Source organism: Eptatretus burgeri, chromosome 1 (assembly GCF_056783735.1).
Source record: "Eptatretus burgeri isolate ZD-2024b chromosome 1, Ebu_testis_v1, whole genome shotgun sequence".
NCBI classification, from domain to species: domain Eukaryota; kingdom Metazoa; phylum Chordata; class Myxini; order Myxiniformes; family Myxinidae; genus Eptatretus; species Eptatretus burgeri.
Window position 1 is genome coordinate 22,891,819 of NC_140961.1, and position 11,324 is coordinate 22,903,142.

Here is an 11,324-nt window from a genome sequence, read left to right on the forward strand (position 1 = left end):
AAATAAGATGGGGCTAAATTATTTGTGGTATGCAAACTAACGGAGTGGGTATGGACAGAGACAGGCAAAGGCGATAGGTAGGGAGGGAGACAGTAGGGTAGGTCCGAGCCCGCCTTCCGAGTGGCCAGCACCACCGCACTCCCTCCACACACTAGCAGGACAAGACGAGAGGCCGGCCAGTTTTATCTGCCGGCTGTTTTGCTACAAGGCCTGTGCCGGTCAGTTCATCTGCCGGCTGTTTTGCTTCAAGACCTGTGCCGGTCAGTTCATCTGCCGGCTGTTTTGCTCCAAGGCCTGTGCTGGTCAGTTCATCTGCCGGCTGTTTTGCTACAAGGCCTGTGCTGGTCAGTTCATCTGCCGGCTGTTTTGCTACAATGGCCTTGTTTTGCCTTTCCATGCCTTGTCTGCCTGCCTTTGCCTTGACCCCATGCCTGCTAGCCCTTCCTTGCATTTGCCCCATTCATCCATCACCATGTGCGCCAGGATCATCGTGCGTTCTGCAGGGACTGCCCTTTCAGCAGCCGCATCACGGGACTGCATTGGCGGCCCGTGCACCATGTTGTCCATCCACCCATCTATACCATGGGGCTGCATTGAGCAGCCCGTGCACCGTTTTGTATTTGCTTGCGTCGGTGCTCATTCACTGTTCTGCAGGGACTGCCTTGTAGGCAGCCGCACACGGAGACTGCATTTGTGCAGCCTGTGCACCGTCTTGTGTTCACTGCACTCATTTCAAGGGGGAGGCCTTGGACTGCGCTTGAGCAGCCGGCCACATTCCCTGTCACTTGCATTTGTTTCATGAGCCAGAGACTGCATTTGGGTAGCCTGGCTCCCTGCCTTCTTTTCCCACAGAGTCCATCAGTCCTGGGCCATGGTTTATTGTCAATGTATAAGGTTAAGGTTTAAGTAAGGATAAATTGTAAATGAGTTGCGCCCCCTGCATGTTTGTCGTAGCGCCAGCAATTTTATTTAACTCGTCTGCATGAGTGGGTTTGTTTAGTTAGTTACTCAGCCCGTAGGTTATTTATTTTTGGGACACAAATACACTAAATGTTGCACTCAGAGATCTAAAGATAAAACGTATAAGGGGAAACTTACACATGATGGCACATGAAAATTCAGCGACTCGGGACGAGTCGGTAAAAAGGGGAGGGGGGTAGTGTTACGGCTGTGGAAATTCGCAGAACACCATAAAGGTCCTTAGTTCAGTTATATCGCTAAGTGTGTGTTTAGATAGATTTCCCCACCGTTGTTTCATGGATTTTATTCGTGTGGACAGGGCTGTGATCTTTGAGTTTGCCTTTATTCTTTTGCTATCGTTATTTTGGACCAACCATGATCACCTCACCACCAACCACCTTTTTACAAGCACCCAACGACACCACCCTCACAACCACCACCCAATGTCAATCACACCACCATTACAACAACCACACCCCCAATCACCTTCTCCACACACACGCTAAAATCTTGAGGAATATAAAAGCGGAGCGTGAGGAATATAAAGGCGTGAGGGACGCAGCGTAGAGAGTTGCTGTTGTTGCGGTTGTTGCTGGGGAGCTGCTGCTGCTGCTGGAGCTGTGTGGAGGTCTGGGCTCGTGTCAGAGTCGGGAGCTTGGACCAGTCAGTCGGTGGAGGTCCGGGCGTCGCAAAGGAGACGTGGACTGGAGGCGCAGCCCTGCTGTGTCGCGTGAACCTGCGCGTTCCTGTGGGGAGAGCCGGAGAGAGCTCGCCTGCTACGCGGAAGGCCCGAGCTCAACCGCGGCTACGCCAGCTGCCGTAGGGACGGGACGTTCGCTTCGCCCCATCAAGGCACCACAATGGTGCAGGTAACCTGCAACGGTCTCGTGGGGCCCTTTCGGTCACCAAAGCCCCACGTTATAAAGGCCCACGGGCCCAGTCTGACTCCCTTGTCTATGAGGGGTCTTTCTTGCTTTTCTTTTGAGTGAATGTTGTGGTGCCGAGTCCCGTAAGTAAAACCTGCTTAAGTGATTGTAAATAATAACCATAGACGGTTGTAGTGTTTTTACCTTGCTCGTGTCTTTTCCCTTTTCTTCCTTCCCCCCTCCTCCCCATCAATTGCATTACTGTGTATGTGTGTAAATCATAAATGTCCTTGTGTGAATGTTAACCCGTTCGTCGTGACCTTTTTCTCCAAATTGAACCGCCGTGTTGCATTTCGGAATGGTAGTTGGTTTTTGAATACCGCTAAAAGAATCGGGTCCGGTGAGGTCTGGCGATAATACCCTGCTCGGTTATCCCAGATCAGAACGAACCGCTTAAGCGGTTCGTGTCCAAGCAGGCCTTCGCCGCGGTACACTCTCTTGGTTGGTTACCCGCGCGAATACTTAGGTATATCGATATTCGGCGATTGACCCTGTCGCACGCGGGTAGAATACGGAATAGGCTGTGGTGGCGTTAAGAACCCACCCGTGACTGGTTTCTGGGGTTGTTCCAGAAAGTCGCGACTGAATTGCTCGTCCGGTGGGCGTGCGGCTGCTCTTAGTGAAAAGCGGTCGTTCGCGCGGTGGGCGGGTGGCAGATTCGTAACAATATATTGTTGCGGAAATGGCCCTTGGTATGTTATTAAATATCGTGTTACGGCTTTGGAAATTTGCATTACACCATGAAGGGCCTGTAGGTGAGATATCTCTAAGTACATGTGTAGTTAGCCCCAAATCCGTTGTCTAGAGGGAATTTATGTGATTCATTCGGGCTGCGACGCTTTGAGATAGCCGTTTTTCTGTTCTATCTTTATTTTGAACCAACCACGTCTCAACCGCTATCACACAACAACCACCTAAACCACCACGCCAGCCATCGTCACCAACTACAACCATGCTCCAACCCTCAGACAACAACAACAACAACAACAACAACGCCAACAGCCACGACCTTTACCTTCACAACTCAATCCCGCAAACATCGCATCACCGTCATTCCCAAACGGCACCATAACCATCAAACCACCACCGATAAACCCTCCACCACCCTCACCTCTCTCCTTCTACGGCCATTCCCGCATCACCTGTGAACACTGAGCGTCGGGCTGTCTTGGGCTCGTTCAGCGATACGCACCGAGCCGCGAGCGCAGAATAGCGGCCTTTCCGAGGGAGAATTCGGATCAAGAACGCTACACGCGCACTTCTCATCCGTCCAATTAGCAAGCGCGGAGCGGCTTGGCCCTGCCTCCAGGCGCGTCTGTGTGAAATCGATATATGCAAATTCCAGGATCAGGGGAGGTTCACGCCCACTTTTCCTCCGTACAATTGGCGAGCGTGGCTCCGCCCCCAAGGTCATCCTGATCTGGATATTTGCATATTGTTTTCTCCTGCCGGCCTATAAAACGGCGAGCGCAAGGAGAATCGTGGCAGAGTGTGGCAGTAGCAGTGTGTGTCGCAGGGCAGAGTGAGTCGAGTCATCGGTGTGGCAGAGAGAGAGGAGTCGGGTGGCGAAGTCATCGGTGTGGCATCGAGTTGGGTTCTGCAGTCGGCTGAGGAGAGTTGCGGGAAGAAGCAAAGGAGCTCAGGTCCGAGGCGAGAAGGACGGCGGTCGGCGACGAGGTCGCGGTGTGAGATCGCTCGTCGCGGGACCCAAGCCAGCCAGCCATTCTCCTCCCCCAGGGTATCAACAAATACCCCTTTCCCCCGCGCTGAGATAGTGCAAAAAGGGGGCCCCGTTCCCACCCCACTCCAAACGTCATGCCAACGAAACCCGCCAAGGAGCTCGGAGTCGGGGCACAGCCACACGGCCACGTCTGCGGCTCGTCCGCCAACGCGTCACAAGGACACGGGTAGGACCCCCCCCCCCCGGTCTCGCGGACCTGGCCACTCCTCCAGGTCACGCGCACATATTGGCCTCCAGGCCTGTCTGCCCCCTTGTCTATGAGGGTGGCTTCTTTCCTTTGCTTTTGAGTAAATGTGTGTTGGCGCCGTCTGTAAAGTAGAACTGTATAAGTGTTGCCGTGTGTGTGCGTAGTCGGTAGTAGATCTGCGTCGTTGTTTCTTTTGTTTTAACTGCAATATGTGCATTTTGACTGTTTGGCTGTATATGTGTGCTTTCCGTGTGTCGCGTAATAAATGTGCATTGTGTGAACTGTTTTCCCGTTTCGCTTCGACTTTTCTTTATTGACCCTCCATCCTGCTTCACGTAAAGGGTTCATAGTGGGCTTAATACGCCTGGTAATTAATCTGAACCGTCCAGGTCGGCGATAACACCGCTCGGTTATCCCGATAGCACGGAACGGGCCGCCCCAGCGGCCCGTGTCCGGAGTCGACCTGCGGCGAGGTGTGATCGCCCGGTCGACCATTCGCGCAGGTACTTAGGTAGATCGAATTTGGCGAGCAACCCTATCCTGCGCGGGTGGGCAATTGGCACGATCGTGGTGAGGTTAAACCCCCACCCGTGAATAGCTCCCGGCGTTGGTCCGAGAGGGTCACGACTGAATTGTCCGTCCGGTGGGCAACGTGCCACGATCCGAGTTACGTGGCCGTCCGCACGCCGGCGGGCACGAATTTACAACAATAGGATTAGCCCAGATTCCCCATTAAATGCATGTTTAGCCAGGTTGTTGGGTAAATGGATGTTGCATGTGTGTCGGGAGGTGAAAGAGGCTGTTTATTGTTCGTACAGTGGTGGTGGACCGAGAGCTTCTTCTTCCTTCCCATCTCTGGACAATAGGCCTTGCCCAGCGCTCTGAGAGGGGGAGTGGCCTAGAGAAGGAAGTGAAACTGAAGGGAGGAGCCAGTCGGCTTTGAGGCGAGTGGGCGCCGGGAAGAGAAGGTGGAACTGAGAGCACCGAGGTCAGTCTGCGATCGGCAGAAAGTGAAACAGAGAGGCGACGAGCGCCGAGAAAGAGGAAGTGAAACAGAGGCGACGAGCGCCAAGAAAGAAGAAGTGAAACTGCAGTCGGCTGAGAGGCGATCAGTCGGCCGAGAGGCGATCAGTCGGCCGAGAGGCGATCAGTCGGCCGAGAGGCGAGCAGTCGGCCGAGAGGCAAGGGGGAAACTGAGCGCGCCGAGTCTGCCATTTTGGCAGTGGGAGAAGCCGCCTGCACGTCGAGTTGGCGATTGACTTTCATGAGGAGGTCCTCGACAAGTTTGTCGATCCGCCTGCCGGAGCCCAACACCTCGATTTGGCCTGATCTGGTGAACAGACCAGGCCTGGACTTGTATGCTGGACCTTGTGAAAAGCCAGCTGGAGCATACCACCGTGGATCTTTCGCTCTGGTGCAGTCGACCTCGTGGGGTCTGAACGCGCCGAGGCTGCGTGCGTGAGGGCTGCGACACATGGAAGAGCGCAATTTTGCCATGCGGCGTGCTCGAGCTTGGGTGCTCGAATCCGTGGACATCGGCTTGTCACGAGCCACATTCGGGCCTTTGACACTTTCCTCTCGTCCATGAAATATCACCATGTACTGTGTCTTGTCTGCATGCTGTACATGTGTTGTCTGCATGTTGTTTAAGGTTTATCTCGTTAGGGTCCCCTTCGAAATCAGTAGCTCCCGAGTTAAGAACGGGTTATAGATTAATTATAACATTGTCGTGAATGCTTGCTTGTGTCGTGTTCCTCGATGTGTCCCAAATAAATATGGCTGATTCGTATGAAGTTGCCGCTTTGAATTAATTTGTGCCGCGCCGAGGAACGATCCGCTCAATTTGGATATAAAAACCAAAATGGTTACAGACTGGCAGAATTCGCTCGGTCTCTGACAAAACCAGTCTGTAACCGGGGTCTATTTCTCCAACTGGGAAGGTCGAGGTGTACGTTGGTATCGCGATTCGAGACGCGTGACCCGAGGCCTGTCCCGAACCAGCCAGCGTTATAACCCATGAGACGGCGGTGGTTGAGTGATGCCGAATATGTAACATTTGGCTGTCGAGAGTGGGGTGCGAAAACCCAAACTGGTCACGGGCAGTGATTGACAACACTCGTCCGAATCCCGCCACTGCTGAATCCTTAACAATATATACATACATATATATATATATATATATATATATATATATATATATATATATATATATTTGTATATATATATATATATATATATATATATATATATATATATATATATTTATATATATATTTATGTTTATATTTATAAATATATATATATATTTTTTTTAATATGTATATATATATATATATATGTATATTTATGTATATGTGTATATATTGTTGTGGTTACCAAATTCGCAAACCACCATTCAGGTCCCTTAGGTGAGGTATCTCGGCAAGTATATGTGTAGTTAGGCCCAAACCCGTTGTCTAGTGGGAATACATGTCATTTATGCGAGCTGCGACTCTTCAGGATAGCCGTTTTTCTTTTACTATCTTTATTTTGGACCAACCGCCATGATTACCACCACAACCACAACATCAACCACCAACCACAACACCGCTTCACCACAACCGCCACGACCTTCACGTCACACCTCGCAACCGTAGCATCGCCACCGTTCTTGCCCCGCTGTGGGTACCGGTGTTGGACTCATGCAGAGCGCGCGTCGAACAGCGTGTACAAAATCACGGATTTTGTGCTTCAAAAACGGATCAAAAACGACACACGCCCACTTTTTGCCGTCCAATCGGTGAGCGAGGGGCGATTTGGCCCCGCCTCCAGAACGATCGATATATGCAAATTTGTGGATCAAAAAGCCTTCACGCCCACTTTTTCTCGGGCCAATGGGGAGCGAGGTGAAAGGTCAAAGGGAGGGGGTCAAAGGCGAAGCTACGGGGGGATAAAAGGACCGTGTTCGTCAGTCAGAGCAGTGTGGAAGTCTGGAGCCCGAAGCCTGCAGTAGCTGGAGAGTCCAAAGAAGAGTCCAACGGGAGAGTCCAAAGAAGAGTCCAACGGGAGAGTCCAAAGAAGAGTCCAGAGTCGGAGAGTCCAGAGGCGGAGAGGCGGCAGCGGCGAAGGCAGACGAGGGGGTGCTCGCGTCGGTGCCGGGAGCTGCACGCCCGAGGGAGGCCGGCAGCGCGACCTGGCCGAGGTGGAGACGCACACCAGGGATAATAAGATCCTCTATACCCCGAGCATCAGCAACCCCCTCCTGTTTCCCCCCGCGCTGAGATAGTGCGACCAAGGGGGCCCCTTTCCCACCCCCTGCCAGACACTGTCCGCGAGGTCCGCGGAGTTGGGGCGCCATCGCCGCTCCGCGTCTCATCACCAGACGGGTAGGCGCGACCCGGTCTCGGCCTCAGGCCCGCCTCATTCTTGGGGGTATTCTTTTCCTTGGTTTTGGGTATGTGTTGTCGGCGCCGTCTGTGAAGTAGAATTGTATAAGTGTTGCCGTGTGCTCAGTAGTCGGTATTAGCTCTGCATTGTCTTCGCTTTTATATTTGCTTTTTGTGTAAATGGAATTGTGTCTTTTCTGTGTGCTTTTGGTGGAATTGAATATGTGTGCTTTCCGTTCGTCGCGAATAAATGTGCTTTATTGTTGAACTGTTTCCCGCTTCGCTTCGTCATTTCTCCCATTGAACCCTCATCTTGCTTCACGTAAAGGGTTGGTAGTGGGCTGAGTACGCCCGATAATTAATCGAACCGTCGAGGTCGACGATAACACCGCTCGGTTATTCTGATAGTACGGAACGGGTCGCTTAAGTGGCCCGTGTCCGAAGTCGACCTGCGGCGAGGTGCGATCGCCCGGTCTACCCTCCGCGTGGGTACTTAGGTAGGTCGAATTTGGCGAGCAACCCTATCCCACGCGGGGGCTGATTGGCTCGATCGCGGTGAGACCGAAAGGTCCACCCGTGACTGGTTCCCGGCGTTAGTCCGAGAGGGTCACGACTGGATTGTCCGTCCGGTGGGCGACGTGCCGCGATTCGAGTTACGTGGCCGTCAGCACGCCGGCGGGCGCGAATACCGCAACACTGGTGTCAGGTCGTGCGATACAAATTAATCGCCCTCCTCGCGGCACTGGTATCGGAGAACAGGAAAACGGGCTCTCCTGTCTCCGGCTAAATTCACGGGAATCGGTCCAGGGGTGAGAGAAGCGACCCCCGATTCCCTCCAAATTACGAGCGAGCAAATTAACCCTTTAAGAGAAGCAAGATGGCGTCTCAAGGCGAGCGGGAGCCGGGGGTATTAGAAATGGATGTAGAATGTGTAGGATCCATGGTCCAGGATGGAATCCCCGAGCAGGAAATGTTGTTTGTGCAGGAACACGGACTCGCCCAACTGAACCCAGGGCCCAAGGTGGGTGCGGCAGCGGCCGCGGTGTATGACACCTCCCCCCCCCCCCTCTCCACCAAGACCCTTCCCCAACCCTTGCCGAAACGGCTCAGCTGAGTGCATCCGACATGGCCCAGCTATGCGCCATGCTGGCGGCAATGAACGAAAAGATGAATGCGAAAATGATCGAAAAAATGGATGCGAATATGAATGAAGTGAAAACGACGATGGATGCGAATACACAGCAAATGAAAAAAGAAATGAAAGAACTACGGGGTGAGACGCAGAACATGGGCCGATGCCTGCAGGCGGGCATGAAGGCCGTTAGCAGGGAACTTAAAATGGCGACTCCACGTGTCGGAACGAACGAGCTGGGAGGGGGTGCAGCGGCTGACAGGCCCGCGGTGGAGGCGGGTAAGAAAGTAATTCGGGAGACAAGAGACCAGGTGAAAGTAATTGGGAGGGAGAGAAAAGAACAATTAATACGGAGAGCAAGGATGAGGTACGCGGAGATCGTGAAAGAGCAAGGAGTGAAAAACAGGGAAGGACGGGAGCGACTTAAAGAGAAAGCAAGGTTGACCTACATAAAGATAAGGGAAAGACGCCAGAAAGAAGCAGAGACCAATAAACACGATGAAGACGGGGTAAGTGACGCGCACACACACACGGAGGTAGTGGAGGACAATGGGGGTGAGCTGGCGGACTGTGTAGGGACCCAGTGCGAGCACCTGGATGGCCTCCTCCAGGAACGAGGGGAGGGAGTATGCCTCCTTGAGGAGAGTCACGACCAGGTGAGTTCGGTCGTGTTTTGCGAGGTTGAGGGGACGGGTGCTGTGGACGGGTGCACAGAGAGCTTGGGGGGTATAGAGGCCCCGGAGACCCTTGTGGGGACTCGAATCCCCAGTGTGGTTGTCCCTGTGTGTGTGGTGCAAGGTGTGAGTGCGTCCCCGTGTGTGGAAGCGACCCCGTGTGTGAGTGGTGTGGTGGCGATGGTGCCAGGGTACGTGCTTCCCAGCACGCCGTGTGTGGATGAGGCACCGTGTGTGAGTGTCGCCGTGTGTGTGAATGAGACACCGCGGGTGAGTGCCCCCGCGTGTGTGGATGAGGCACCGCGGGTGAGTGCCCCCGCGTGTGTGGATGAGGCACGGAGTGTGGATGAGGTACCGCGGGTGAGTGCCCCCGCGTGTATGAGTGAGGCACGGTGTGTGGATGAGGCACAGCGGTTGAGTGCCCTCGCGTGTGTGGGTGAGGCACCGCGGGTGAGTGCCCCCACGCGAGTGAATGGAGCACCACGTGTGAGTAGTATGGTTTGTGTGAGTAGTGAGGCACGCGTGAGTGAACGGCCGAGTGCAAGGGAGACCGTGTGTGTGAGAGAGCGGTATGTGAGGGAGATGTCGGTTGGCATGCGGGAGCACGCAGCCGCGTCTCCCGGTGTGAATGTGATGGAGTGGACTGTGTGCGTCGTAACACGCAGGTATGCGTGTGTGGAATGGCGACGGAGACGGCGACAGAGGAAAGAAAGCCGAGTAGCGGCTGTAGTTGTTTCGGGGACCGTGCCGGGTTCGCCCAGCAGTGAGCACGCGGTCCGTGCTGTGCAACGCACGAGACCACCACGTGCTCGCTTGCGAGAGTGAAGTCCCGGTCCGGAAACGCACGCGGTGGATTTGCCGATCCCGCGGACGGACAAAGTTTAGGCAGGACTACGGATTTGGACCGGACGGGTTCTCCACGCGATCGTGTGTGTTAAGCTCCAACGGGCAAAGCACATGTGTTCGCGTGGGGAACCCCTCGAGACGTGGGGCTTGTGTTTTTTTTTGCGCACGGTGACGTCATGGCTGCACGTGTGGTTGGAATCCGGCAGGAGGGGTATCTCTGCCGGATGGTCCCGTCCAAGGAGGGACGAGGAACACGTGCAGCTGCATGACGTCACGGGCAGGTGTAAAGTGCGCGAGCTCTGAGTTGCCGCGCAGGTGCTGCGCATGAAAAGAAAAAGAAAAGCAAGCCTCACTTTCGGGTGTACAGGATTCCTGGGCAAGGGGTGAAAGACCCCCTTACCTGGGCACAGGATGGAAACTAGTTAGGGGGAAGGGTTAGCTTAGTTAGACCGACTTCATGGGGCAGGGGTAAGTCCTCATGGAGTCCGTGGAATGGATTAGGTAGAGGGATTGTAGCCAGATTTAGGTTGGGAAATAAAATGATTTATTTGGAGACAGTGACAGACTATGAATGTGTAGTGGGGACGTAGCTTAGCTACGTAGTGTTAAAAGGAACGTGCTGTAGTTTAAGGGACGACGTGGGAGCACGAGTTAGTTAGGGGAGGTAGTTAGAAGGATGGCAGAGTTCAGTGGTGTGTGTGTAGAAGAGTTGTTGGTGAGTGAAGTGGAAGCATGTGCTTGGTGAGTGAGTGAGGCCAGCGGGTCTGTGTGAGTGGAGCGAATGGGGAATGCATGGTGCGATGAGTGATTGGGGGGAGGAGTGACTCCCGCCCAAGGGACCCCGGGGTCAGAGTAAAGTGAGTCAGGGGGTTAGTCAAATTGAAAAATGGAGGTCGTTTTGTTGTTGGTGGGAAAGTAGGCTCGAGACCCATTTGGAGGGGTGCAGGAGCCCTGTTGACGGGCTTGGGAGCGTGGCTGCGAAAGGTGAGTATCGCTGAGTGGGTACCCCGGGCACCAGGCTAGTCGGCCGCGGTAGGCCATGGGCCCATGGGGGGCCGGGATAGAGTAGTGGGCACGGGTGCGCCTGCTTGGTGCGGGGGCCCGGGGCGCCATTAGCCGCGTGGGCAGTGTTGTGGGCACGGGTGACCCTCGGAAAGGGGCCCGGGAGGCCGGCCTGCCACGTGTGCGTTTCAGGGGAGGTGCCATGGGGGGAACTCCCCGGTGTTAGGGAGCTGGTAGGCTCGGAGGCAGTGTAGTGCCCGGGGGTGCCATAGCGGGAGATTCGGCAGAGGGTCGTGCCTGCCAAAGGGAGCCACGTGTCCCAGCCAGGAGACCGTGTGAGGGCACGGAGCGAAAATTGGGGGGCGAGGCCCGAAATTGTGAGGACACCATCACAGGCGACGGGAATCTGGGTTTATAGAACCAATAGTTTAAGCGAGAGGTGCTTGTTGAAAGCCCCGGGGTAGTTTAACAGTTAAATGGTTAGGGTAGAT